Source organism: Amblyomma mixtum, chromosome 3, assembly GCF_055824585.1.
Source record: "Amblyomma mixtum isolate Tamu chromosome 3, ASM5582458v1, whole genome shotgun sequence".
Taxonomy (NCBI): domain Eukaryota; kingdom Metazoa; phylum Arthropoda; class Arachnida; order Ixodida; family Ixodidae; genus Amblyomma; species Amblyomma mixtum.
Genome location: NC_143014.1, coordinates 359725110 through 359751297, shown reverse-complemented (window position 1 = coordinate 359751297; position 26188 = coordinate 359725110). Strand labels below are relative to the sequence as shown.

Sequence of the window (26188 nt, the reverse complement as noted above, 5' to 3'; positions counted from 1 at the left end):
TGGCTTTTGAGTGTTGGTGAAAAAGCGTCCTTTTGCTTTCTTCTGGGGTTCTTAAGGCGCCGCTGAGGGTGTTGTCAGGTAGAGGCAGCCGGAGGAGTTAGTCAAACTCGATGGCTATACGGTCTCTGTACAGCTAGTTACGAAAGCGTGTCAGAAATGTGCATTTGGTGCGGTGGGCTCTGACATGCCAGCACTTGTTTGCGGCTTGGCCGTTCGAGGACAGCTTTTTGTGACACTTCCATTGATAAGGCCTGAGTATCATTTCGCGAGTTGCTGACGGGGTGCACATGTGTTTTTAGTACCAGTGCGGAGAGTTTTATTATTCTCTAGTACTGCCCATCTCATACTTGTAGTGGGCATAGATGAAGTGATGTGTAGTTGTGCATGTTTAACTTTCTAAAGCTTCTGACTAAGCTCACAGAACTGTTTACCTTGCCTGTATGGTTTTCCCGTAGTCTTCCCGTTAACTTTAACTCGTGCGTGTTGTCACATGTAATTATTTTTACTGCATAAAACCGATTGAATTAGTTTATGAGGAACAGACCGTTGTCATGGTTAAACCTGAGTTATAATCAATTTTTTGGAGACTGCAGATTAGTTTGTGGAGTCTATAATTTAATTTATTCGTGAAAGTGCCCGACTTCAAGCCTGACTTCAGGTTAATCATGTCTTGTTTTCTAAACTGAAAAACAAATTCTCACTTCAGCTGTTTAGAATTTACCTTGTGTTTGACGTATCATAGCCTCAGTCGCTTATGTGCCAAAAAATCAAAAATAACTTATAAACGGAAACAACAGAATTCCTCCGTAACAGTAATGTAGTCCGTTGTTAAAAACTTTTCTTGTTACCTAAACAATAAGCTAACCGCTAGAAAAAAAATTATCAGGTAAAAAATTTTGATACCTGGCTTGTTGGTAAAGTCAAACATTAAAAAGCTGACTTCGTTTTCTGTTGTTATCGGCTAGCACAGTAATACGCGACGCCTTGGACCGTCGTCCTGTGTTGCCAACTGCTGTTTTGTAAAGTTGTATCGTACTGTAGTAACCAGTAGTAACTAACTGAAAAGTTACTGAACCGAAGTGCTTCACTCGTTATATTGTCGTAAATAAGTGCTACTACAAATGCTTGTTTCCAACCTGAATAAATGATGGACCTGCATTCAGTGCTATTTTTTAAACTATCAGCATGAACCCACTGAAATGATAAAATTTTGCATGAAATTGCAATTTGCTTTAAATCACGTGAAATAATGAGAAACACTTAACAGTGCATGGCCTTTCCTGTGCTACCGATTAGAGTGACAAGAAAAAGTGGAAAGGGGTTAATAGAAAACATGAAGTGTAAGGTCTGCTCCACGCTCGGTGCTTACAAACAGAATGTGCCTACAGGTACTGAGTGTTTGTAAAAGGGGTTTCTGCTGTAGGTTGGGTCAATTTTGTATGCTCCTTGCAAAGAGCTGAGAGAATTAAATGGTTGCAATGTCTTTCATACTCTGTATGCCTCGATCTATCCAGCTCGGGATAGCTTCTGAATTCCAGCTCTGTGATTGATAAGACTACTGATAACACATGGTGCCTTTAAAGGGATACTGAGGGCAACCTGAAGTTGGTCTTATCAATAGGGTGCCGTTATCTAATCACGAGGAGACACTTTAATAGGAAACAGAGCTTTTACAAGGCAGAAAAGATAGCAGAAAAATAAAAAAACAGATGGCGCCACCATCGGCAGATTTCGCAACTAAAATGCATGTGTCAACACTGATTTTTGGGCACAGATTCTCGAGGCTATGGTGCTTCGCCATTCATTTCAAAGCGATGATTCCGGAATCCCTTTCGGTGTAGACATCTCAAGTTTGAATAGACCGGCTGGAATAATATTTCAGTGCAATTTTTTCATCGATAAATGCGTCTTTTGCTACTGGACAAATGTGAACCTAGCCTGAAAAGCCAGAGAATCAATTTTTACTGGGAAAAATAATTGGATGGAGCTTTCCTCAGTGTTGCTTTAAGGACTGCACTAAAGGAATTCGCTCTAAAAAGGTATAAATCACTTTGTGCAAACCTTGAGGGCTTGTAGTGTTACCATAAATGTTAATTAAAGGAAGTTTAGTGAAAATTTATTTTTTAGATAGTACGAATAGTGCGGAAGCCTTAATCTGAACTTCACGTGGAGACACTCATGACTGGCTATTAGGTTGCTGGCTTGGATTTGGTACACATAGACTTAAGGGCCTGTGAACAAGTTTTAGTCCTGATTTTCATGACATTGTGATGGCATTCAAGGAAAACTGTGTTTTAATAATCTTTATAAAAGGCTGTGCGTAATTGTCTGGAGTGTGAGTGAAAGGTCTAAGAAAGATGTGAAATGCTTACAGTGTTACAGTTGTGGCTACATTTTAGGACCTTGCGAAAAAAAACTATCGTGATGACAAATTCTGGTAACTTTTCTGTGATTACTTTTGTGAGTACTGGTAAATTCGGCTGAAGTAGACTCCAGCCTGCTTTTTTGTGTGGGTTGTGACTAGTTTTATTTGGGCCTAGCGGATTTCCTGGCTTCTTGTAGCATGTAGCAATATAAGTATATATATATGGGTTTGGGCCGGGCATGTAATGCGAAGGCAGGATAACTGCTAGTCCTTAAGGGTAACGGAGTGGATTCCAAGAGAAGGCAAACGTAGCAGGGGGCGGCAGAAAGTTAGGTGGGCGGATGAGATTAAGGAGTGTGCGGGGATACGGTGGCCGCAACTGGCAAAGAACAGGGTTAATTGGAGAGACATGGGAGAGGCCTTTGCTGTGCAGTGGGAGTAGTCAGGCCGATGATGATGATGGTATATATATAAATAAATTTACTGCTGTATTTTATGTTCCACCTTCCGTATTGTAACCCACTACCCTCTGCAATGCCCTCGGGCCGTGAGGGCAATGAAATAAATGAATAAATAAATAAACAAACAAACAAATAAATGTGAACACCATGAACAGTGATCTCGTGGTGCCAGAAAACAAAATGTTACATTCTAACCGCTGATCATATTCACTTTCTGGAATTTGCATATGTAAACTCAAGAACCACTTGACAGCCCTCCAGATTTAGGTGTACATGTAGCCACCTCTTGTGGTCAGGACGTGCCAGAATGTGCCAGCGTTTCTATTTTACTTTTCTCCAGCAGTGGAATGGCCGTTTAAATCCTGGCAGGGCACTGAGATTGGAGGTACTGGAGCTGCCGTTTTTGTTCTATGTTGCTTTTTATTATCATCGTGATCATCATCATCATTTATTTTCCCTTAAAGGCTTCATTGGGGCATTACATAAGGGGGGACGGGGGGAACTAATGGTCGTAATGGGTCACAAAGGTAGAACACAGATATAAATGGCAAGCACAAACAAATACTGTAAACACATTGAAATTAGCGAGGCAATAAATTTATTCAAGTTACCCCTAAAGGCCCTCCAGAAGAAGGTATTACATAGGGGGGCGTACAATCATAAGTAATCGCGATACATTTTGACAAATAAGTGTAACAAAAATGTTAATTAAAACATGATGCATCACACAAAGAAAAAATGAACACTAACAAAAACAGCAAACATTTACACATTTCCGTCAAAGCGAAGAAGCTCTTTGAATTTTTTATTGCCAGTTTCTGTGGCGATGATTGATGGCAAACTATTCCATTCAGTGATAGTACGGGGAATGAATGAATTGACCTAAGATGATGAATGACAGTTTATGCGTTTAACTTTGAAAGAATGATCACGGCGTGGAAAGATAGTATCAGGTGACTGATACAAATCACTGCGAAGGAATGGGTGGTGTAAATAATGTAAATAAGGATTTATACAGGGCGTGCAACAAGTGTTGGAAGGTATACATACAGGTGGAGTATAGCAAATGCACTAATTGCATCGTTAGGCTAATCATATGTTGTCATGCTGCGTTAACAATAAGGCTTTGAGGCCTATAAACACTGTGACTACGGAGCACTAATTTCATTGCGCTGTTGTTGCTGATATGCTGTCGAGCATCAAAACATCATAAAATCAAATACTTAATTGTGAGAATGAACGCACTAATTTGTGTGGGTTAGGCTTTCATTGATGAAACTGTCACCACAGCAGAGATCAAAGATGCATCAAGGTACAGGAAGTTGAGACTTTGGTGTGAAAAAAACTAAGCAAATTTGGCTACATTGCACCGCAATGTAAGCGCTTTCGAAAAGCTTGCAGGCAAAGCAACTGCAAAGTTAACTGTTACTGTTAGCCTCCTCAATTATTCAGAGGCATGTAGCCCATCGTAAGTAATTTCCATATCAGTTTTTCGAATTTTGAAAATGCGCTTCACCTCGGCGCTGTGGCCCAATAAATTTGGCTATGTCGCACCAAAATGTGTGTGCTGCAGAGATGCTTGCAGGTAAAGCAGCCTCTCCAGTGCACTTAACTCATCGAAATAGCCAAAATTTGTTGGGCCACAATGCGTGTTTTCGAAATTATAAAAATTGATATGGATATTAATTACGGTGGGCTACACGCCTCTCAATAATTAAGGAGCCTAACGGCAATAGTAAAAAGTTAACTATTCAGTATTAGTTCACCAGCCTGCTAGTTAGCACGTCTTAACTGCATTCTGATGTACTACACTGCTGACATTACTATGCCGAAAAAGTGCTCTTTAACTGAAAAAGCCTATTTTTAATAATTGTGTATAGTCCTAGGCTTAGTTGTATAGTTGGCAGACGAAAAATTCTCAGTGTTAGTAGCCTTTTTATTTATTCGGTACAATAGCCTGATGAGAAATTCTGGAGCAGTTTTTAGAAAAGCTTGATGTTTTCCGAGTTATCGAATAAAACGGTTGTACTTTATTTTCATTACCACTGTTTTGAAAAATACAAAGCACAAAACAAAGGACATTTGCTCTTTGCATAGATTTAATCACTTATCTACCCAAATAGCTTGAATACTCTTTCAGATGCTATGAAAGATTGCATAGTAGACGTAGCAATTAAATGAAAATACTTGCAGAATTTTGGCGTACAGTCTGAGAAATGCGTAGCAAAAAAAGCTTAAAGGAAAATTTAAATTGCAACTTGTTAAAAGTTGTTTAGAAAAAGATTCAGATTACTGGTAAATGCGTCACGGTCATGTATGATTCAAATGCCTGCTGGTAGCTTATTATGGGATAGAATGCACAAAAAACTCTGAATGTAAAAAATAGTGCTTTTACGAATGTATGAGAAAGGCGCAAAATCTGTGGGGGACACTTAATTATGTTATGCGTGGGGAGTGTGGTACCATTTGAATTGGTGAATTTTATGACCACAACACCGTTTTTTTATGATGGGGCTGTTTGCAGTGATGCGGGTGAAGAGAGGGGGAAGGCGGCGAAAGGGGGGGGGGGCAGGCTAGCACGCGACGTATATGGTGTGTAATGTGACCTGATGTTGTCATAACTGGCGTGACCAATCAGTAAATTTTATGACGGACCACAATGCTGGGTTTTTCCCGTGCTGTGGCCTCTAAAGCTTTTGCATTAAAAACTGTGAACAGAGAACAGTTGTGGAATATGTGGCAGGTCCGGATTAATTACTTCCCTATCTTTTTTTTCTCCCAGTGGCTTGTCCATTCTTTGCGGCAAATGTCTAGCTACCCAGGCCTCGTTAGTCATCGGCATGGAAAGCTACACAAACTTCTGCTTTTGTATTTGAAGGTGACAGGTCTGAAAGGCTACTTATAGATAGTCGCCATTTGTGTTTATCGCATCCTTCCTCTGCTCTCTTTCCTTTCTCTAAACTGGACCTGAATAGGGTGAACATTCCTGAGCTTCTCTTAGCTACACTCATTATTTGTTCGTCATAGGAAGTATTGTTTGCAATCATTCTCCGTTAGTGTAGGGGCTATCGAGGGAACACCTTAGTGTCTAATTGGAGCTGGTTTCAAGGGTTGGAGCCAGGTGTGGTTCATGCAATATACATTTTTTTCTTTTTGAGGAACCATGTACCGGATTGCGTACTGAGCAAACCTGCAGCCTTTTCTAAGAGTGCCCTATAACTTGCTGTGATTCCTTTGTTTCAGATGAATTTGTTACTCATTGAATCATCTGTTGGGGTGCTTTTTTATGCCAGCTACCAAAACCTGTAAATAATGTTTTTGGAAATGGTCAGCTTGGTAAAACGTCTCTTGATACATTCATGTGGACATTTATTGGTAGCCCGTAATAATGTCATTGTATTCTGGGTTTCTTACATCATGTCCACCATCATCATAAAAAAGATCTTACTATTCCTCAAGTGCTTGGTCGATAAGTTGACTGGAAACCGTGCAGCGCACTAGAATGAAGACAAAGAAGAGACGCAGAAAGGTGGTGACTTTCGAATGATGTTTAATGAAGACTCTGGTATCATCGCACCACAGCCGCACAGTCACTATACACCACACCATTACATCATTTTTGCATGTAATGGTGTTTCACTATTGCAACTTCTAACCATTTGGGGCTTTGTATAGAATGTTGGCGCATGCTTTTGGAAAATTAACATTTGGTGTCTTATATTGCAAGAGTAGGTAAACAGATCCTCTGAAGCATGCACAGACTGTCTAACTGTAAAAAAAAATGTTTGCTCTTAGTAGGTAACCAGCATCTGAAAGAGACTTGTATGTGTGCTCTTTTGCTCAGGAGAGCCCCCTTTCGGTCTCCTCCCAAACCCCATCGAGGACGGAGCGGACCAGCGCAGTGAGCTGCTGCAGTGTGTTGATGCTGCCCTGCGTCGAGTTCAGCAGGACATCGCTCAGGTGTCCTCGTATGGATCAGTGCACTACAGCCAGAGTATCCACCTCCCATCCATGGGTGTCAGTTCAGCTTTGTATCACGGTAGCCCGTCCAGTTAACCTTTTACGGGCACTCCTCGAGTAACATTGTTCCATCGGACGTCGAGGAAGACTTGATGGAATTTTGTTACTGGAAAAAAGTTGATTGTTGGGCTGTTCGTAGCCATTGCCACAATTGAATGGCAACTATGCAATAGTTAGTGCAGAAAATAAGCATTAGCTGACATGCCATGGTCATGACGAACAGAATGATGCAGCCCATGTGGGATGTCTGTGTGGGATGCCTGTGTGGGCCCTCCTTCCTATGGTGACGCTCCTCTGCGTAGATGCGAAATGACTACGAACACAGACATGCCTTTTCAGGGAACCTTCGCTCTGTTTCTTTCGGGAAAGTTTGTGCTAGACGCGAAGCTCAGGTTATATAGACGGGGCGGTCGCATGATCACTAACGCCCCCCCCCCCCCCCCCCCTTTCCAGTGACACATGGCTGCATGGGTGTTTTCTGACTACGACTACGATGGCAAATGTGCTTTGCCCAGGAACCTTCACCTTAATGGCTGACGCTGTAACAAGCTTGAGAGTTTCCCTTTTGTTTGTTGTGCTATCATTGCCTCTTAAGCGTAGTTGACATTTAGTCATGTTGCATGGTGCAGGTATGTGCCGACGCCCGTAGCACCACGGCCACCGGAGCCCCGGCCCAGGCGCTACATCCCGGCACAGAGCGTTCCCCAGTACCGGCCCACACCTCTGTCTGAGCTGCGGAAACGGCGGCCTCTTCCCGTGCGTGTGGCACCCCAGTTGAACCATGCGAACATCGTGCCGAAAGGTGAGGCCAGACGTGTCCGTTATATCTGTCGCCTGCATCTAAGCCCGTTGTGTCAACCGGCAGTGCGGGTAGGGCACCTTTCTTCTTTCTTTTTCTCGCCAATATATGTCCTCTGTAGCTTAGGGGCTTTGGCATTCGACTGCGGAGCCGAAGGCCATGGGATCGAGTCCTGGTTGCAGCAGTGGCTTGTTTGCATATCACCTCAGCGTCAGAATTCAAATATGCTTGTGTGCTGTCTGGTGTATGTGCATGTTAAAAAAAGACCACGTGGTCAAACTTAGTGTGGAGCCCTTCGCTGTGCCGTCCGTCGCAGCGTACGTGCAGCTTTGAGATATACCACTTGTATACTTTCAGCGTCAGGCACCTTCTTTGGCTTGCATTTTTTTTTGTTTCTGCTGCAGTTTGAACTCTATTTTTTTTCAGAAGATTCATGACCTTGCTAACTTTCGCTTCTGTTTACTCTTGCCTTTGTTCTGAATGCGGTTGCTAAGTCTTGATGCAATCACAATTTTCTGCATGCGCTTCGTTTTTGGAGTTACCAGTTATGACTTTTAAATTAGCTGGTCAGATTTCTCGTGATAATCATTGGAGAATTTTTCACCTTTCACAGGGTATGTGGAGCAAAAAATACCATTCTGAACACCCCCCCCCCAAAAAAAAATTCATTTTTGGGTTTTGGTTGTACAAAATTCGTAAGTTAAAGAACGCATCTGCCTGGTATGGTTGTGATCTCAGCAGTGGAAGTGTTCAAAATGAAGTTCTTTAGATAAAGATGTTGCACTAAGTGTCTGTGGCAGCGCCCAGAAATGGCGCTGGCAGTGTGCAGCGTAGTGGCGAACAGGCATGTTGTAGTTTGTTTTGGAGCGCAGGTGTTAGGCGCCCGTTTCTGCATTCCGCGTCGGCATTGTTGGCGTAACCGGCTGTCCTAGTAACAGAGTGAAGCGCCACCTGGAAGGTGGCTGTCACGGCAAGATCCCGAAGGGGAGCTAGCGGCATCACACGCCACCTTCCAGTGGTGGCAGGTGACGTGTGAAAAGCTGCGCTCAAATCTTGCATTACTGGCTATCGTAATCGTTTGTCAATTATTTGTGCTTTCTGGCCTGTTCAGGCATTTTGTCAAGGCTGCAGGAGAACCGAATTGAAAATGCAAGTTACAATGGTAGAGTCTTGGCCTTGCATGCAGTAATTGGGGGGCAAAATGAATCTGGGTGGTTAGCATAAATGCCTCGGGCGACTTTTGAGGCCAATTTTGGGCTTTTAGTCTTCATAAAAAGTTGGTTTTATTGCAGCCTTCACCGCTCCTATATATGTTAGGCTTACTTCCTGAGCACCCTCAGATTCACTGCTCAATTCAAAAAAAGAAAAATAACGGACAAATACTGCAAGGAGCTGCTAGTCAATGGTGTTGCATCAAAGAAGAAACTCCTACCTGTGCAGCAATGACTTTTGATTGAGAAGAAAAGCCCGAGATGCAAAATTACAGCTTCCCAAATCTCTGAAGTCATTTTCCTCAAGTCGCGTAGTGGGTATAATGCACATCGAGGAAAGCTGTCGCTTTTGGGCTGCAGAGCTTATTTCCCAGTGTGCTTTCTGAATAAAATATTACGGGGAACAAGATAAAACACCTATCATGGTGAAATGTGTGAAGAAAGTTATGTTTAGAAAAGTCATTTTAAAATGCAGTGACAGCAAGAAAATCAAAGTTGCTTTTGAGTGGCGTGATTTTCAGAAAACGTGGACACAGATTAATATTCCTTTCCCTTTATCCTGTACGAGGAGCTTTTTTGGGGCTATCTATGGAAAAAAGGTGAACAAATTACAAGTTTTCCGAAGCTTACGCACTCACTACCTTGTTATGATGTGAACAGCTTTTTTCTCATTTTGGGATACAATATTGAAATTTTGGTTTTATATTCTGATGACAACAGTGTACGTCATCCCTTACAGTTGCATCAAAATCGGTGCAGCGGTTCAAAAAGTTTACCCTCTAGCCCCGCATCCCCCGTTAATGCTTATCGTACAGCAGTGTACTGAACACAGTTTTTTATTGGCATTGTTATTTCTCTGCGAAAAGTGCTGGAATGACAGCATAGCTAGGCTGGTATGTTCTAGAAGAATGCAGGAAAAGCAAGAAGTGTAACAATGCAAGCATAGTATATTTTCATTCTCGAAGTTGGCTGTGTGAAACAAAATTCATGGAAATACGAATGACAGGGTCCTTTAGCAAGAAATTTTCATTTGTCTATATTTCTTTAAAACCTCTTCAGTGCCTGTTAAATGAGAGCGAGAATCGATCTTTTGTCGAAAAGATAGGAGAGTGGGACTGGGAGGTCGGGCTGTCATTTAGTGTTTTTTTGGGGAGAACTAGCTGCACCTCATAATGATATATGACCATAATTTTATTTTTAAACTTGGTACCTAATCGTTTCATAGCGAATGCAGTGCATTGCGAGATGATGATTTTGTTCAGTGCCCCAAGTTAGTTAGCAAGTCTTTAAAACAGCTGAATAGTGTTATCACGTGTTTGTGGTGCTTTCGTGTTTCATATGTTTCCTTTATTTTCCAGCTGAGCCGGTCAAGCCAGCGGAGCCAGTCGAGCCGGATAGCAAGTCGCCAGACGATGGGGGCAGCGTGGCAAATGGCAGCGCCGAAGCTGATGATGAGGACACAGACATGGTACAAGAAGAAGTGGATGCCATTGTCGGCCTCAAGGACAGGCGTCCCGGTCGCTCGGACGCAGCCGCGGCGAAGCCTGCCTCCGAAGTGGAAGCGGCTGCTCCTGCTACCAAGCGTGTAGAAGACAAGGCACCGCGCAGAGCCAGCCGAGGAGGAGAAGGAAAACCAGGAAAAGGCAAGCGTTGCGGAAGAAGTAGATGAGAAGGTGGCTAATGGTGATAAGGAACAGCCAAGTTAAAAGAAGGAGCTCTGCGACCAGAATCTCTCAAGGGCATCAACCGACAAAGGGGCCTTCGTGAAGTAAGCACTCATCCTCCAAGCGTTCATCGTCGAAGAGCTCATACAGCAAAACCTCATCATCTAAGCATTCATCATCGAAGCACTCATCCAAGGTAGCCTCCTCCAAAGAGTCATCATCATCAAAGGAGTCCTCTGCCAAGAAATCGTCCAAGCGAACTTCCAAGGAGTCGTCGTCCAAAGGGTCATCCAAGGAATCCTCCAAGGTGTCCTCCAAGGAATCCTCCAAGGAGTCCTCTAAGGAACACTTATCTAAAGGATCTCTTAAGGATTCCTCTTCCAAGGACTCCTTGTCCAAGGATATCTCATCTAAGGACTCTCCATCTGAAGAGTGCCCATGTGAAAGGTTACCTGAGGATTCCTCAACCAAGGAGTCTTCTTCTGATGAGCCTTCATCAAATGTGTCTTCATCTAAAGGTTCATCTAAAGAGTCTCCTACAAAGGATTCCTTGTCTAAGCATTCCTCACCTAAGGATTCTCCAGAAAATTCCTTGCCCAAGGAAGCATCAACACCGTCGTCTAAGGAGTCGTCTACAACAAAGCATACGTCAGCGAAGCACTCGTCGTCAAAGCATTCTTCATCAAGGCATTCCTCATCAAAACGGTCACCCTCTCGGCATTCTTCATCGCAACACTCGTCAAATCACTCTTCTTCTAAACACTCGTCTTCTAATCACTCTTCAAAGCACTCTTCATCGAAGCACTCATCTTCAAATCACTCTTCTTCAAAGCCCTCATCCTCTAAGCAATCATCTTCGAACCACTCATCCTCGAAGCAGTCATATTCAAAGCATTCATCCTCAAAGCTCTCATCTTCGAAACACTCATCATCAAAACACACATCAGAGGTTTCATCATCGAGCCGTTCAGCAAAGAAGACCTCGTCCGAGCGTTCGTCCTCCGAGAAGAAAAAAAAAAGTCCCTGTTCCGAATCTAGTCACCACAGATCTACCAAACGGTCATCTGGTCGGAGGAACAGCATCAGTTCGCCGCACAAGAAGAAAGCCAAAGTTGACGAGGCCGACGGAGCGAAGCGCACAGCCAGCGAGTCGGAATCCTCGTCAGATGGCTCCTCCAGCCAGGGCAGGGCTTCGGACGGAGGTAAAAAGAGCAACGGCCAGAAAGGGGAGGCCGGGGGGGAGGCGCCCTTGTTTGAGCTCGAGTGGGAGCTCGACTCGGAGGATGAGGAAGAAGAGGACCCGGTGGCGGAGTGCCTGCGGATATTCAACGAGGCTGCCCAGCCCAGCGTTGCTCCAGTGTTGCCAACTCAGGTGTGTTATTGTGGAACAAACGCGCGTTAATGACATCCTGGTCGAAATCAAGAGGAAGAAATGGGCAGGACATGTAATGCGAAGGAAGGATAACCGCTGGTCCTTAAGGGTAACGGAGTGGATTCCAAGAGAGCGCAAGCGTAGCAGGGGGCGGCAGAAAATGAGGAAGAAATGGGCTTGGGCAGGGCATGTGATGCAAAGGCAAGATAACCGCTGGTCCTTAAGGGTAACGGAGTGGATTCCAAGAGAGCGCAAGCGTAGCAGGGGCGGCAGAAGATTAGCTGGGCGGATGAGATTAAAAAGTTTGCGGGGATGCGGTGGCTGCAACTGGCAAAGGACAGGGTTAATTAAAGAGGCATTGGAGAGGCCTTTGTCCTGCAGTAGGCGTAGTCAGGCTGATGATGATGATGAGATTCTATTGATCGGCTTCATTTTGTCAGCAGAGAAGCCGATGAATCAGGCCTTTTATTGCACATTTGTATTCTGTCATGTGCCCTGTTTTGTTTAGCTGAACTAGTCCCGTGTGAAACTTTTGGCCCATTTTCTTTCTTCAACACTGGACGAGGGGCTTGAGCTCGGAAAACTATTTCATTGTATAGTTTGAAAGAGTGGTGCTGCGAGTGTGGCAAGCGAAGTTTTTGTGGGAAGTAAAGATCGGGGGTCATTTGCATTGAGGAGAGCTCGGCCACACCGGGGACAAGTCCCATTGTCGTGACTCAGTGGCGTGGCATTAGGCTGCTGGGCCCAAGGTTGTGGGACCAAATCAAGGCCACGTCTGCTGCATTTCAGTGGAGACGAAATGAACAAAAAACACGGGTGCTGTGCTCTGTTGGCACGTTTTAGCAAGCACCAGGTGGCTGGAATCAACCTGGAGCCCTCCACTGTGGTGTTCCTCACAGCCCACATGCAGCTTCGGGATGTTAACCTCGCAAACCACCAAACCACCACATATGGGAGAAGTTTTCTAGCTCTGTCACTGGAAAACTCGAGGTGCAATGAAGCGAGGTGCAGTGAGAGAATGGGGGATACAGTATCTAACATGACACCTTATTCAGGGGCGAAACCAGTGCAGGCTTACTGCTTGCTCAAGAACATTGGGCGTTTCATCTTGGTAAGTTCTAGCAGAAACGGTGTCATGAAAGTCATGTGATTTCATTGATGCTACACCATCAGAATGAGAACAGCTGGGCCGCTTGCGACTGTTCTTGGTGCTCAGGACCTGTTTGACTTGCTCAATGATTGACTGAGTCCACTCCATCGAATACTGCATGCTGTCATGACAGTGCGTTGGAAGTGCTGCTTTTGGTATCAAGAAACCATTGTTACCATGAAAGCTGAAGAGCGAAGAATGTGTGCTATATTCGTTACTATAGAAGAAGTCTCACTGCTGTGCTGTGCCTATGAAAGAGACCTTCGTCGGTTTTGAGTGCCCCAGCTTCTCATTTTGCAGGCTCATAATCACGTTTCCAATATCCCAGTGGCGATTTCCTGCGAGTGTAGCCAACTCTCAGTGATTTTAGCTCAAAAGAGGAGCGAAAATTTGTCCCAATTAACCAGCTTATGCATTATGGCGAGGGTCCCACGCTTACACGACCACTGGCCATTTAGCACAATGTTTGGGCATTTGCTGTAGTTCTCTCGCTTATGATAGGAAAACAAGTTTAGCTCATTAGAAACTTAAATGTGTTTGCGTTTCAACGGTATGCATTGTTAATAGCAGTAATTGTTGGTACGAGTGGAGTGAGCAAGAAATGTTGCTTATAAAACAGTACTTTTGTTTGCCTTGCCTGCTTGTGAGCTGTATTTGGCAAAACTTTCTGCGCCAAAAAGAGGATAGCTTTTGTAGAATTTAAATTAAATGTTAATCTCTTGGTACGTTCAGAGTGGTTTTTGGCTCCAGTGGGTAGTTATTGAAACTGGTATGGCTATTGCTAACGACCGGCTACAAATCTCTAATTACACCTAGGCGCCTGACTCTACTAGTTAGAAAGTTAATTATTAAAAATTAGCTAACCAGCTTACTACCTAAGACGATTCCTCGGTTTTCTGGTGTACGCCAACACTGGTAATACTGTGCCGCATAAGACATATTTTTACCCCAAACTGCCTATTTCTAAAAATTTTTGAAAGGGTTCGCTGAAACACCCAGTATATAGGAGCGTATGCACGCATGGGAGCAATCGAAATTGTTTTTGTTGCATTCGTGATAACAAAGTTATTTGTACAGAACAGATAAGGATAACTGAGCGCTTTATCTGCCCCTGCACTCATCCATTTGCCCCTTTTTGTGATTAAAAAGGCACTACAAATCTCTCTTGCAGCCTATGCGTGGAACTGTGTGTCGATTGGCTGCACAGCTGTAATGATCCAGGCTGTTAAACACCGTGCATGATGGTCACCCAGACGCCCTCTTCCTTTGTGCGCAGGAGCGGGTGCAGCTGAATCGAGCTGCAGAGTCGACGGTGGAGCCTGCTGTGCCAGCCAAGAAGCGTGTCGCCCACAACCCAGAACTAGCTCGGGTGAGGCCAATGGGACGTTCGGGTGTCGGGCAGCTGTGCGAGCTTCTGAACTTAGGCTTAAATGAATCGACAACTTTATTTTAATGAGTCATTTTCTTTTCGCCGGAATGGAAAAAACTGTGTGCAAGGTGCCTCAATTCTGCAACGGTTTTGTTGTGATTACTATGGACGATTTTTGCTGGAAATGTGTTTATTAATGGTTGTTGCTATTTTTATTTGTCTCGATGCTGGAAACCGTGATCAATGAGTGCGATAGCTGTTGCACGGCGGCGAGAGTCATGACCTAAACAGTGACCGTAGTTAGACATTTATTTATTCAGGTACCTACAGCACCTGTTGAGGGCATTTTCGTAGGGGGGATACAGCTGCAAAGCATACATCGTCATGCAGATGACACTGCGTAAAAAAACAGTAAAAATACAACACATTCCAATACTGAGCAAACTGATAACAAAAGAATCATGAAAGCAAGAAAGATGTAAAAAAGGTAACTCGACAAAAGTCGCGACAGGTCATTTTCAGAAGAAGATTGCGGGGCTAAGACAACTTCTGGTAATTTATTCCAATCATGCAGCGTTCTGGGAAAAAATGAGTTTTTAAAGACATTTATATGGCACTGGTATTCTTGAACCCTTAAAGAATGATCTAAATGGGAGGATATATAACTGGGAGCTGTATAGCTATATATATATATATAGCTGTAGTATAGCGCAGTGTCCATTTCAGTTTTCGCACCGAAAGCTGCTACGGTACCGTGTTTTATTGGACTGTTGCTACCACTACAACCACTAAAGGCAAAACACTGTGATGCCATCTGTTAGCAAAAGCTCAAAGCATTTCATTGCCAATTCGAAGCGAGCTTTTCTTTTTATTAAAGGGCATGCTGGAAAGAGTGCAAACTACAATAATATAAGACGAGCACTTTTCTAAGTGTGTGCAGTAAAGATGGGCTGTATTTTGCAACTGCTTTTTTTTTCGTTGTTTTCGCACACACCAGGGGCTCCTTTGTGGCGATGACGACATTTACGTTCTTGAGCACGGCTCCACACGAGAGCTGCTTCGTTGGCCATAGCATTAGGAGAGCTACAACTGGCGCATGTATGTGGTGCGCCCACCTGCTCCTCTTAGCTAGGCTGTGCAAACGTTCTGACGTTGAGCCAACTCTGGCTCCCACTATCTCCTTTAAGGCGGAAGCCTTAAATGCGCCATCGTTGTCGATTAAAGGTTGTCAGCAGAGGTGTCACGCTTTTTGGTTGGTCGAAATGGTAATGACGTCAGAGTGCGCGGATTCGAAGTAATGAGGTCACCCACGGATGCTTGACTGCCCCTTTTGGAACAGACGACAACTAATAAACTTACGCCTCCTGTCGTCCGCTCCGACAGGAGGCGTAAGGCGTCTGTGGGTGACCACATTACATACCTCATTACTGCGAACGGAGCCATGGATACAACCGAACTCATCGAAGCAGAGAGAGAGTCATTCTAAAGAAGCAGTCAAAGTGTGCAGTCAGAGTGCATAGTTGTAATGTGTAGTCAAAGTGTGTAGTAAAATAAAACACTAGTACAGCACAAACAGTCTCACAGTCAATGCCAAACAGTGGCCAGGAAAGGCCTTCGCCTTGCAGCACTTTAGAGAGCCAAAGTGCCCCCTGAATTTTTTTCTTCTTTAAGCTCTAGCATCAGGCTGGGCAAAAGTTATGGTATCTCTTCAAATCTGGCTTCCATCATCTGCTTCCCTTTAGTTCTCTATCATTTTGCCGCCGCCTTCTTAGTTCTATCTTCACGGTGGCTCTGGCATCATGCTACCTGTGTCGTCGGATTACACTGAAGCCTGGTTCGGGGGGGGGGGGGGCCTCCGGAAAGCAGCTGTTGCCATACAAATATTGCCTAATACTGTTGGAACAGAACTTATCTCGCATTAGCCCAGTGGTAAGCAAGCAGTGCAGTCCCACAATGCCTGTGTGTGTCCGCATGTGCAGCGTCCATCGGCGGCACCGCGAGGGCTCTTAGCGCACGTGTCCGCTGCGCAGGCAATGCACAACCGCTTTGCCCAGCTGCAGCAGCGATACCAGTCGGGACAGGTGAGTCCCCGGTCCCTTCTTGTTTGTTTGTTTGCTTTAGCTCAAAGTCCCGTGCTGTCTCGTGTACCATGTCTCCCTATTCCTCTGCCAGCAGAGGAGCGATGACTGGGCTTTCATCGACTGCTCAGTTAGCTGTCAAGTGCCAACACCTGTTCAGGCTAGATCTTGAAGCCATCAGATTGTACTGTGTTCAGTAGAGCTTTCCTTGACGCTTTGTGCTGCTGAGTTTTTTTTTAAAAAGAGTTTATACGGCTGAGTTTTACTGAAAAGGAGTAAAGAGAGTTATAGTTTGATACTTATTTAAATTTGAGTTAGTTCCAAACACGGGGATGCTTGTACGACAGACGTTTTCATCATTCCACTTCCTCATTGGTTCAGTGCCATATTTACATAATATGTGCGAGGTTAACTGTAATAGCCAGCAAGTGACACTGGATTGTCAAGAGTCATTGAACTTGGGAGACAGAAGTGGTGATATACTACAATGCAGCTTCCCTGCCAACGGCATAAGGTGAAAGCTTGTTTGAACGGAGTGTCATTGGTTTTTTGAGGCTAGGATCGGGAGACTTTTATTATGGCTAAGCCAACTTCACTCCAACGGCGCTTGCCTACCAGTACTTTAGAACAGGAAGCTTTTTGATGCAGGAGGCATATTCGCAGTTGTGTTTTTTTGTGGTGGCAAATATCTGCATGGTTCGAGTAATGACTGCATGTGCACCTGTCAAAAAATCCACGTGTAATTGCTATTTCATCCTCGTCTGATTGAGCCAATGACTTACTAATTGGGCAGAGTGCCTTGTGGGGACACCAACATAAGAATTGAAGTCTTTTACGATGAAATGCGCATGGTGTCATCAAGCAACTTCACTTATGCAGGTTCTAACCAGGGTGATTTAGTGTGGCATCCAGCGAGTCCACTTTGCCTTGTGAAGCATTACTTTGTTTGTACAATGCTATACAGGAAAGAAAAAAGTAATTGAGAAGGGACTTATTTGATCAGTATACTGTGCATGCACCTTGCCTCCTTGCCACCTTCCCCCTAAGGCAAAACCACCCAACCTGTTCGTGCACTAGAGGCATTTCCCCGGCCAACGAACTGTGGGACAATTTATGTGCAGCGATAGCACTGACCAGGTTCCACCCAGAGGTGCAGGTAGTCCCTGCATCGGCCTGAATCTAGAGCGATGAAGTGGTCCGTTTCGCCAGCATCCTTGAGTCGGGAATCTGATGAAGGGCAGACATGTCAGTGGGATGCCTGACAGGTGTGACCGCAGAAGGTGAAAGCACATCTGCGCAGGCTACACAATGCCAGCGCTGTTGCAAACTATTTTTCCCGAAGTATGGCTCAGCTAGCATTGTACAGGAATTCTCACCGCACAGAGAAGCTGATTATTTACATGAACGGTGTCAAGAGCATTTAAGCTATGTGTGGAATGAGTTTGTTGAATGTGTTGTGCAACAAACGTCACGGAAGTTGATTGTGTGGCATATTGCATAGTGAATTTGGGACTGGAGAGATGTGCGCAGCCATGTGCCGACATTTTTACATTTGAACTGAAATGATGGGCCACGGCAGCGGCACAAATGAACACAATCTAGCTCGTCAAGCTGATGATATTGTTATTATCAGCCCATACAGATTCTTGAAGATATTTATAACGGACATCTGCCATAGTCCTCCATAAAGGCAGCTATAAAATTGGAATAATGGAGAGCGTCAGGCAGGGAGACACAATCTTGCCAATGCTATTCACCGCCTGTTTACAGGAAGCATTCCGGCGCTGAGATCGGGAACAGTTGGGGATAACAGTTGACGGAGAATACCTTGGTTATCTGCGATTCACTGATTACATTGCCTTGGTAGGTCACTCAGGAGATGACTTGCAAAGCATAATCAATGAGTTAGACAGGCATAGCAGAACGGTTGGTCTTAAAATCAACGCGCAGAAAACCAAAGTAATGTTTAACAGTCTAGCAAGGGAACAGCAGTTCACAATTGGTTGCGAGGTGCTGGAAGTGGTTAGGGAATACGTCTACTTAGGGCTGGTAGCGACCGCAGTTTCGAGTCACGAGAGGGATGTAATTCGAAGAATAAGAATGGGGTGAAGCACATATGGCAGGTTCTCTCAGATCAGTAATGGCAGTTTACCGATATCCCTCAAGCAAGAGAGTATACAACAGCTTTATCTTAAGGGTACTCATCTATAGGGCAGAAACGGGGAGGATAGCGAACATTGCGAACCGACATTGCCATGATGTGGCATATGCTCTCCTTCAAAGAACAAGATGCCGGCGAGAGGTCCCCCACGTTTCAGGGCCGGGTGGCCCCGGTGGCCAATGCGCCCCTGCTGGCAGCGGCGCGCCGCTCCGCCCTGGTCCAACTGCCCCAGGGGACGAAGACCGGAGCACACGTGGTGGCCAGCCAACCCAAGGGCCAGCCGCGGGTGGCACACGTACCAGCCGTGGTGAGTGTACTTTCGCAGTGCCTCAACATTGCATTTGAGTCTCTTGATACCCGCCCACTGATGGAAATGAAGATTCTCGGCCACTGGCCGCGGCGGTCGCCGGCGGTGAAGTCCTCCAAGGCACTGCTTCGCTTCTCGCGAGCTTCTGGCCTGCACGATAGGCTGTGATTTCAACGAACACTGACTTTTCAGAATGACTTCACTTTTATTCTACTCACTTTTCTCTTTCACGTTATATCCCCTCACTCCTGTCCCCCCATGTAGGGTAGCAAACCGAGCAGCTGGTTCTTCTTCTTCTTCTTCACCTCATTTTAATGGCACATACCCACGTGGGGGGATTGGCCAAGGTTAACCTCCCTGCCCTTCCTCTTCCTCCTCCTCCTCTTTGGGCAAGTGGCGCCATCTCTTTTTGTGGAAACGGCATTGCAGAGAAACGGAGGACAGAGAAGCGAGATAGAGGGGATGATTGAAGTCAAAACTCTCGCTAGAGCAATGCAGAGGTAGCTCTCGGTGCACACACATGAAATGAGCACTGAAGAGGAAGGGAAGATGAATGGAGAGATGGTGCAAAGTATATAGTTTGCAGGCAGTATATATACAGTATATGCAGTATATATGCAAAGTATGCAGGCAGTATGTATTGCTGTATATATGCGGTATATGTGCAAAGTATGCAGGCAGTATATATGCAGTATATGTGTAATGTATGGTGGCAGTATATATGCAGTATATGTGCAAAGTCTGCAGGCAGTATATATGCAAAGTATGCAGGCAGTATATATGCTGTACATAAGCAGTATATATGCAGTATATATGCAAAGTATGCAGGCAGTATATATGCAGTATATGTAGTATTTATGCAGTATATATCCAAAGTATGCAGGCAGTATATATGCTGTATATATGTAGTATATATGCAATGTATGGAGGCAGTATATAAACCTACTTAAGGATGCAAATTTCAGGTGGTAATTTCTGGGTGTGACCGGGAAAGAAATTGTGCTTTCAAGATTTCCGTCAAGGTATGCTGAAAGACAAACAAGTGTGTGTTCATATCCTGAGAGGGTACTTTTGTGTTGTGCAGGTCCTGTCCAAGCGACCCACCATCCCGGCTGAGTACGGCAGCCGAGTGCCCACTGTTGTCCGGCAGCGCTACCTCGACCTCTTCCTGAACGAGTGTGCCAAGTGCTGCAGCACCGAAGACGAGGCCATTGAAAAGGTGCGTTGGGCGCCGGTCCAATGCTGTCCCCGGTTTGCTTGTGCCGTTCTCACCCTGGCAAGGGGCTCTCATTGCCTTGTCAAACGATAATAGCTTTAGTGTTGCTGGGAGTGGTTCTGGTCCTTGCGGGGTTGTTGTTTGGTAAACATTTATTAAAACAGTCAAGGGGCCGAAGGCCCCGATCTCGGGGTCGGCCAGGACTCCTTGGAATCTGGCAGCCTCTACAGCGAGACCGATGAGCGCTCGTTGGTCGCCTAGGGTAGAGCTGCGTAGACGATTCTCCCAGGTATGTTGTGTGGGTGTTCGCACGTGTTGTCGTGGACAAGTCCAGACCACATGAAGGAGGTCTGCTGGGATATTTCAGTGTTTAAACATCGGCATATACCGTTCAGGAAACATATTTAGGAATCTTTTGGGATCGGGGAAGCTGTCCGTCAGGAGTTGGCGCCTTATGACGGCCTTTGTCTTTGTAAGTTCTTGGTTGCGCACCTGGATAGAGTTGGCGAGAAAGACGATAGTGTTGGAGCAGGTCGCGTGAAGTGATTGTGGTGTCCTTCCTGAACAAGGCGGGCATGTTGGAGGCGGGATGATAAGCTGCTCGGAAAGTGAGCCCTCGAGCTAGCTCATGTGCTCCCTCATTACCCTTCAGACCCATGTGGGCTGGAGCCCATGTCAGGAGGGTCAAGTGCTTGGGACTTCCTTGGGTCAATGTCCATGAATTCGCTGCAGCTTGATTGTGGATGGTTCGGTTTGATAATGGAGCTACCTTTTCTGCTTTTTTGGTTGTCTTGTTGTCCTCTCCGTGTGATGATTTCTTGCACCGTTTTCCCGTTGTCACTGTTGTCAGTTCACTGCAGTATTCGGCATAGGTTGGCCAGGGTACGGAAAAATTTGGCGACCCTCTGTGGTGTGTCACGCACTTACGAGAAGCATTAGGTTTTCATGACTATGTTTAAGAGGCTGAGTATGTTTACGAGTATGCGTATTTTTCCACAGAGTCGGTGTGCTTGTGTTTAAAATGTCATACAGTTTGGCAGCATCTCCTGGCAAAATGTCGTAGGTCAAGAATAACCCTCCATCACGCTATGTTGCCGGCACATAGCTTTTGTTCTTCCCGCTGTATAATGTGGTCCAGCGTTCATAGCAGTGCATGTTGTTTATTTTAGCTTAAGTTGGTTCGTTAGGATCAGCTTGTTGTAATTCTCTCGCTGCTTTCCTTCTTTAGGGAGCTAGTAACCGGCTGCCAGTGTGCCTACGTCGGAATGTTTCGAAGCGCATTGTGTGAATTCATAATTTTCCTATTCCCTTTTACTCTTTTCTGTGAAGGGATTGCTTTGCTGTGGAAGAGGGCCTTAGGACAAAATTGAGGCTGTCTTGTATTGATTGATTACTGCTTTCTAGAGACAAAGATGCCACTTTCATGAAAAACTGAACCTTAAATTTAACGTAAATGCAGTGCTGTTTGCGGGGTTTTCACTGCGGATCACTGAAGGCAAACACTGCTAGCCAGTTCAAGTTAGGGATCACGGAGTCTTCAGTGTACGCTGTGATGAGTTTTATTCGAATGGGGCCAAATATTAGGACTACAGCTGTGAATCTGTTAGCAATAAATGCGTCTATTTCTGCAAAAGAAGTGCGAACAGAGGTGCAGAAAGCTGTGCAGTTGAATTTCACTAAGGACAAAAATATATTGAAATTGTCATCAGAGTCGCTTTAATGTCCTCTGTCTGTGCAGCGGTGACATGGCTTGCACTGTGGCTCCTGACATGTCTTATGCTTTGCAGGCGGCTCCTGACATGACTTATGCTTCGCAGGCAGCTCCTGACATGTCTTATATGTCGCAGGCGGCTCCTGACATGTCTTATGCGTCGCAGGCAGCTCCTGACATGTCTTATGTGTCGCAGGCGGCTCCTGACATGTCTTATGCGTCGCAATCAGCTCCTGACATGTCTTATGCGTCGCAGGCACTGTCGGAGGAGAAGCAGACCTACGACCGGAGCTCCAGCAAGACCGTCTACCTCAACGTGGCCGTGACTACGCTCAGGCGACTGCGAAGGGAGGCCCAAGAGGGTTGCGGGTCTTCTGCTGACACTGCCTCCGCGGGACCCAGCACTGTCCCCGCACCTAGCCCTAGTCCCAACCCTCCCCCACCCGGCAACCGGGTGGTCTCGCACGAGATGGTGCTGCACGGTGCTCGCGCAGCGCGAACCAGCTTCAGCATCGAGAAGAACCGTTACCGCAAGCCACCTCAGGAACTGACGGGTGAGCGCAATAAAAGAATGCGGCTTAGCACAAAGGCATGGCCGCACAAAGTGCATTTGAACAACCTGTTCAGGGAAAGTTATTGGCAGGAGCCGACGGACCCACCGAGATAGATAAGTGGTTTTTGCATTTGGCTGCTCATGCCAAGGTTGCTGTGTCAAATCCCAACCGCAGCGGCCGCATTTCAGTAGAGGTGAAGTACAAACGGTCCCCAAGTGCTGGACAATTTCAGTACGGGTTAAAGAACCCCACGCGGTCTGAATTAATCTTGAGCCCTTCGCTATGGTGACCCTCATAGGCCATGTGTTGCTTCGGCCCATTAAACTCTGCAGCATAAAAAAAAGTGGCAGGGCTGAAAAATGATGTCACCCTGCTGCCCCTTAGATGACATGCTCCGACAGTTTCTCAGAAGTAAAGCACCCACAGCCGAGAACATTGTCTGCAGTATGTTTCGGATTCAGTCTGGATGAAAAACGTCCTGCAGAAACTGCAAAGAAAGCAAGGCCAGGGTAATACTGTGTTTTTTTTAATGTTTTCTTATTTTTATCTTATGCCACGCTGACTAGCTTTTACGGTGACAAGTGTACGGCATTTCATGGGCTGAGGGTGGAAATGTGAAGGTAACAAAATGGAAGTACAGTATAATCTCGATGATACGATTATGGTCGATCTGGATTTCAAGACGATACGAATTTCGAAAGTGTCTTGGACGGTCTACATTGTACAGAATGCGTTACGATTCGGGGGAATATAGTACGAACAATGTTGCAAGCCGGCGAGAATGGTTGGAAAGCGCAACCAATCACCTGCGCACGCAAGCGAGCCCATGAGAGAGGGAGAGGGTACTGGCTGCTGCCGCTGGAACTCTCGACTCCCGCGTCCCTTTCGCTGACCTCGATGGGCACGCGCTACAATGCATTGCCTGTAGCAACCCGACGAGTCTAGGTGAGTCACGTGCCCGACAGGGCTATGTCACCCACTTGCTGGCAGCTCATTGGCCTATCGAAAAAGTTGTCTCGCCAGCTGCTGGGAGCTGGCCGGGAGGCCGCTGCCGCTGGCTGCGCCCATTTTCCTCGTTCATCGCTGCCGTGTGCGTTTTGCCAAGTGCAACGTGGCCTGCCCAAACCTGACAAAGATGCAAGCTGCGCAAGCGTTCGCTTTTGACATGTTGCGGAAGCGGAAGGCTCTTTCTTTTAAGGAGAAGCTTTATATACTCAATAAGGTCGATGAAAACCCAGCGAAGAAAAGTGTCGACCTGGCAAAAGTGAGGGCTGGCACCATTGACTCAAGCTCTGCACCATTGCTGGGCAGCGAGATGTTATTTTGAAGGAAGCTCAGAACTTCGCTGTCAGCTTGAAGCAGGAGAAGACAGCGATGCATGTTAAGCTGGAAGAGATCCTGCTGACATGGTTTCGCGAAGTCACAGCGGCCAGTGTCAACGTGGACGGCAAGGTACTGTGAGAAAAAGCTGACAACATCGCACTTTCTCTTGGAACCGAAAGTTTCCAGGCTTCTGGAGGTTGGCTGCACCGATTTAAAGAGAGGCATGAACTTGTGTACAGAGTCATCTCTTGTGAAAGAAAAAAGTGGATGAGTCAGCTGTCGACGATTGACTGAACACGCTGCGGGCTCTGATTTTGGAGTACGCGCCGCACGACGTATTTAATGCTGACGAGGCGGGCCTCTTCTTCAATCTGCAACTGGAGTGGACTTTGTGCGTGAAAGGCCAGGCATGCCAGGGCGGCCAGAAAAGCAAGGAACGAGTGACAGTGTCCATCCCACAGCTGAGAATAGCCAATAGGACGTGGCAGCTTTCGTGACGCAGCCACCACTGTGGCTCAGTGGTTATGGTGCTTGGCTGCTGACGCGAAAAATGTGGCTTTGATCCCAGCCACAGCGGTCTTACTTCGTTGGAGATGAAATGCTAGAGGCCCGTGTACTGTGCAATGCCAGCGTGCGTTAGAGAAGCCCAGGTGGTTGAAATCATCCGGAGCCCTGCACTACGGCGTCCCTCATAGCCGGAGTCGCTTTGGGACTTTTAACCCCACAAACCAATCAAACCAAGCAGCTTATGCGGCCAGCTTTCGCAAACCAAGTGCTCATGAAGCCTTTCTCAGCCAGTTTTTCGCTCTCGGAGTCAGTCCCTGATGTTTTGCTGACGGCATGTTATAGTGCGCGCATCTGCGTGGCCCATGGTGCGGGCGTCTATAGCTAGGAAGCTTTTGTACTGTCAATTTGGCCCGCTGCCATAGTGGCTGGTCCCCGCATGTGCGTGCAGTGGGGATATCACCACGCGCTATCACATGATGTGATCACTACAGTCGGATACAACTTGAGTCTGCAGTGAAGCTCCTCCCACATTCAACCTGCGCGCACAGAATTCTTCCACGAGAAAAAAGTAGTCCGCTGGTTAAACGTTTCTTGTTACCTAATAAGAAGCTTATCACAAGAAAAAGATTACGAGCTCTAGAATTTTGATAGGTAGATTGTTTGATATAGTCAAGCATTATAAAGCTCATTTCGCTTACTGTTGCATTTGGCCAGCGGAGTAATACAGAACGTCGCGGCCCAGTGTTAGCAACTGCTTTTTTTTTAAGTTGTATCTTACTATAGGGGGGACCGACACTCTTTTTTAACTTTTTTTTAGAGCGAAGAAGCTTTGCTCCTCCCATGCTGAACCTGAAGGTGAACTGGCTCTTTGATTTGACCTCCAACGGGAGGCGCTCCGCATGCGCAAAATCGCGCTTGTCGGATGCTTCGATCTTCATCATCGTCACCACAGCTGCACGCTTGGCAGTCGCGTCCAACTGAGGAGGGAGCGTCCTGCGACAACCTTGAAGCCTAGTCTTAAGAAGTAAAGATATAGTAAAAAAAGTGTGTCCCCCCGTGATCACACCACGTGATAGCGTGCGGTAAAATCTAGCCCCGCTGCGCGCGCACATGCGCGGATTAGCGCGGCAGACTGACTGTAGATCAGCCTCCTTGCTGTAGACGCCCGCGCCGCGGGTCGCACATACGCGCGCACTAAAATATACCAGAATCAAAACATACAGGACTGACTCGGAGAGCGAAAAACTGAGGGAGAAAACGGCTTCATAAACACTCGGCTTGCGAACGCTGGCCGCGTGACGTCACGCTCCCTCCTTGGTCACGGCTGCCGTTCTGGAAGCTCGCTCTTGCAGTTGTGGAGCGCCTTGCATCACGTGATTTGCTCTCTCTGAAGCCTTGAACCAATAAAGATGAATCAAACCCAAACCGTGGTTAACCATGCTTAGCAGAGCTTTCGCTGTGTATATCCTGGCTCAGCGGAGGTGAGCCACAGTCACTTTTTTTATGACCAGTCCTCGAGGTTGTCGCCGGTCGCGCCCTTCCGAGTATTCTTTTTTTTTCCTCCATGGTAAAAATGCAGGAGGCGTATACTTCACTCCTTGGAGCTGCGGGACGACGGCGCGGGAAGTTCGAGCGGGGCTTTACTATTGGCCGCTGCAGCACTGTTCCACTAAATCAACCCATACTTGTTCCGTGTGCCTCATATTGTTGTTAGTGGAAGGTTTTTCTCACGCGCTACTACCGATTTCTTCCTTCCAAGTCACGCGCTGTCGCAAGAGCTAGTGGGAGTCTTTGGCCGACGGCACAGCCAATGATGACGCTGGGCGCTGCGGCGTCGTCTGCTGGAATGCCTGCCGCGCTTGCGCAAGCGCTCTGAGTCGGCGGCCAAGTAGAGGGAAAAGCTGCCTTCAAAAAATATGA

At 46.2% G+C, this 26188-nt stretch overlaps 1 pseudogene; it reads left to right on the top strand.

Moving 5' to 3' along the window:
- The window catches only part of LOC149356504 (uncharacterized), a 41053-nt pseudogene that overhangs the window by 753 nt on the left and 14112 nt on the right, over positions 1 to 26188 (top strand).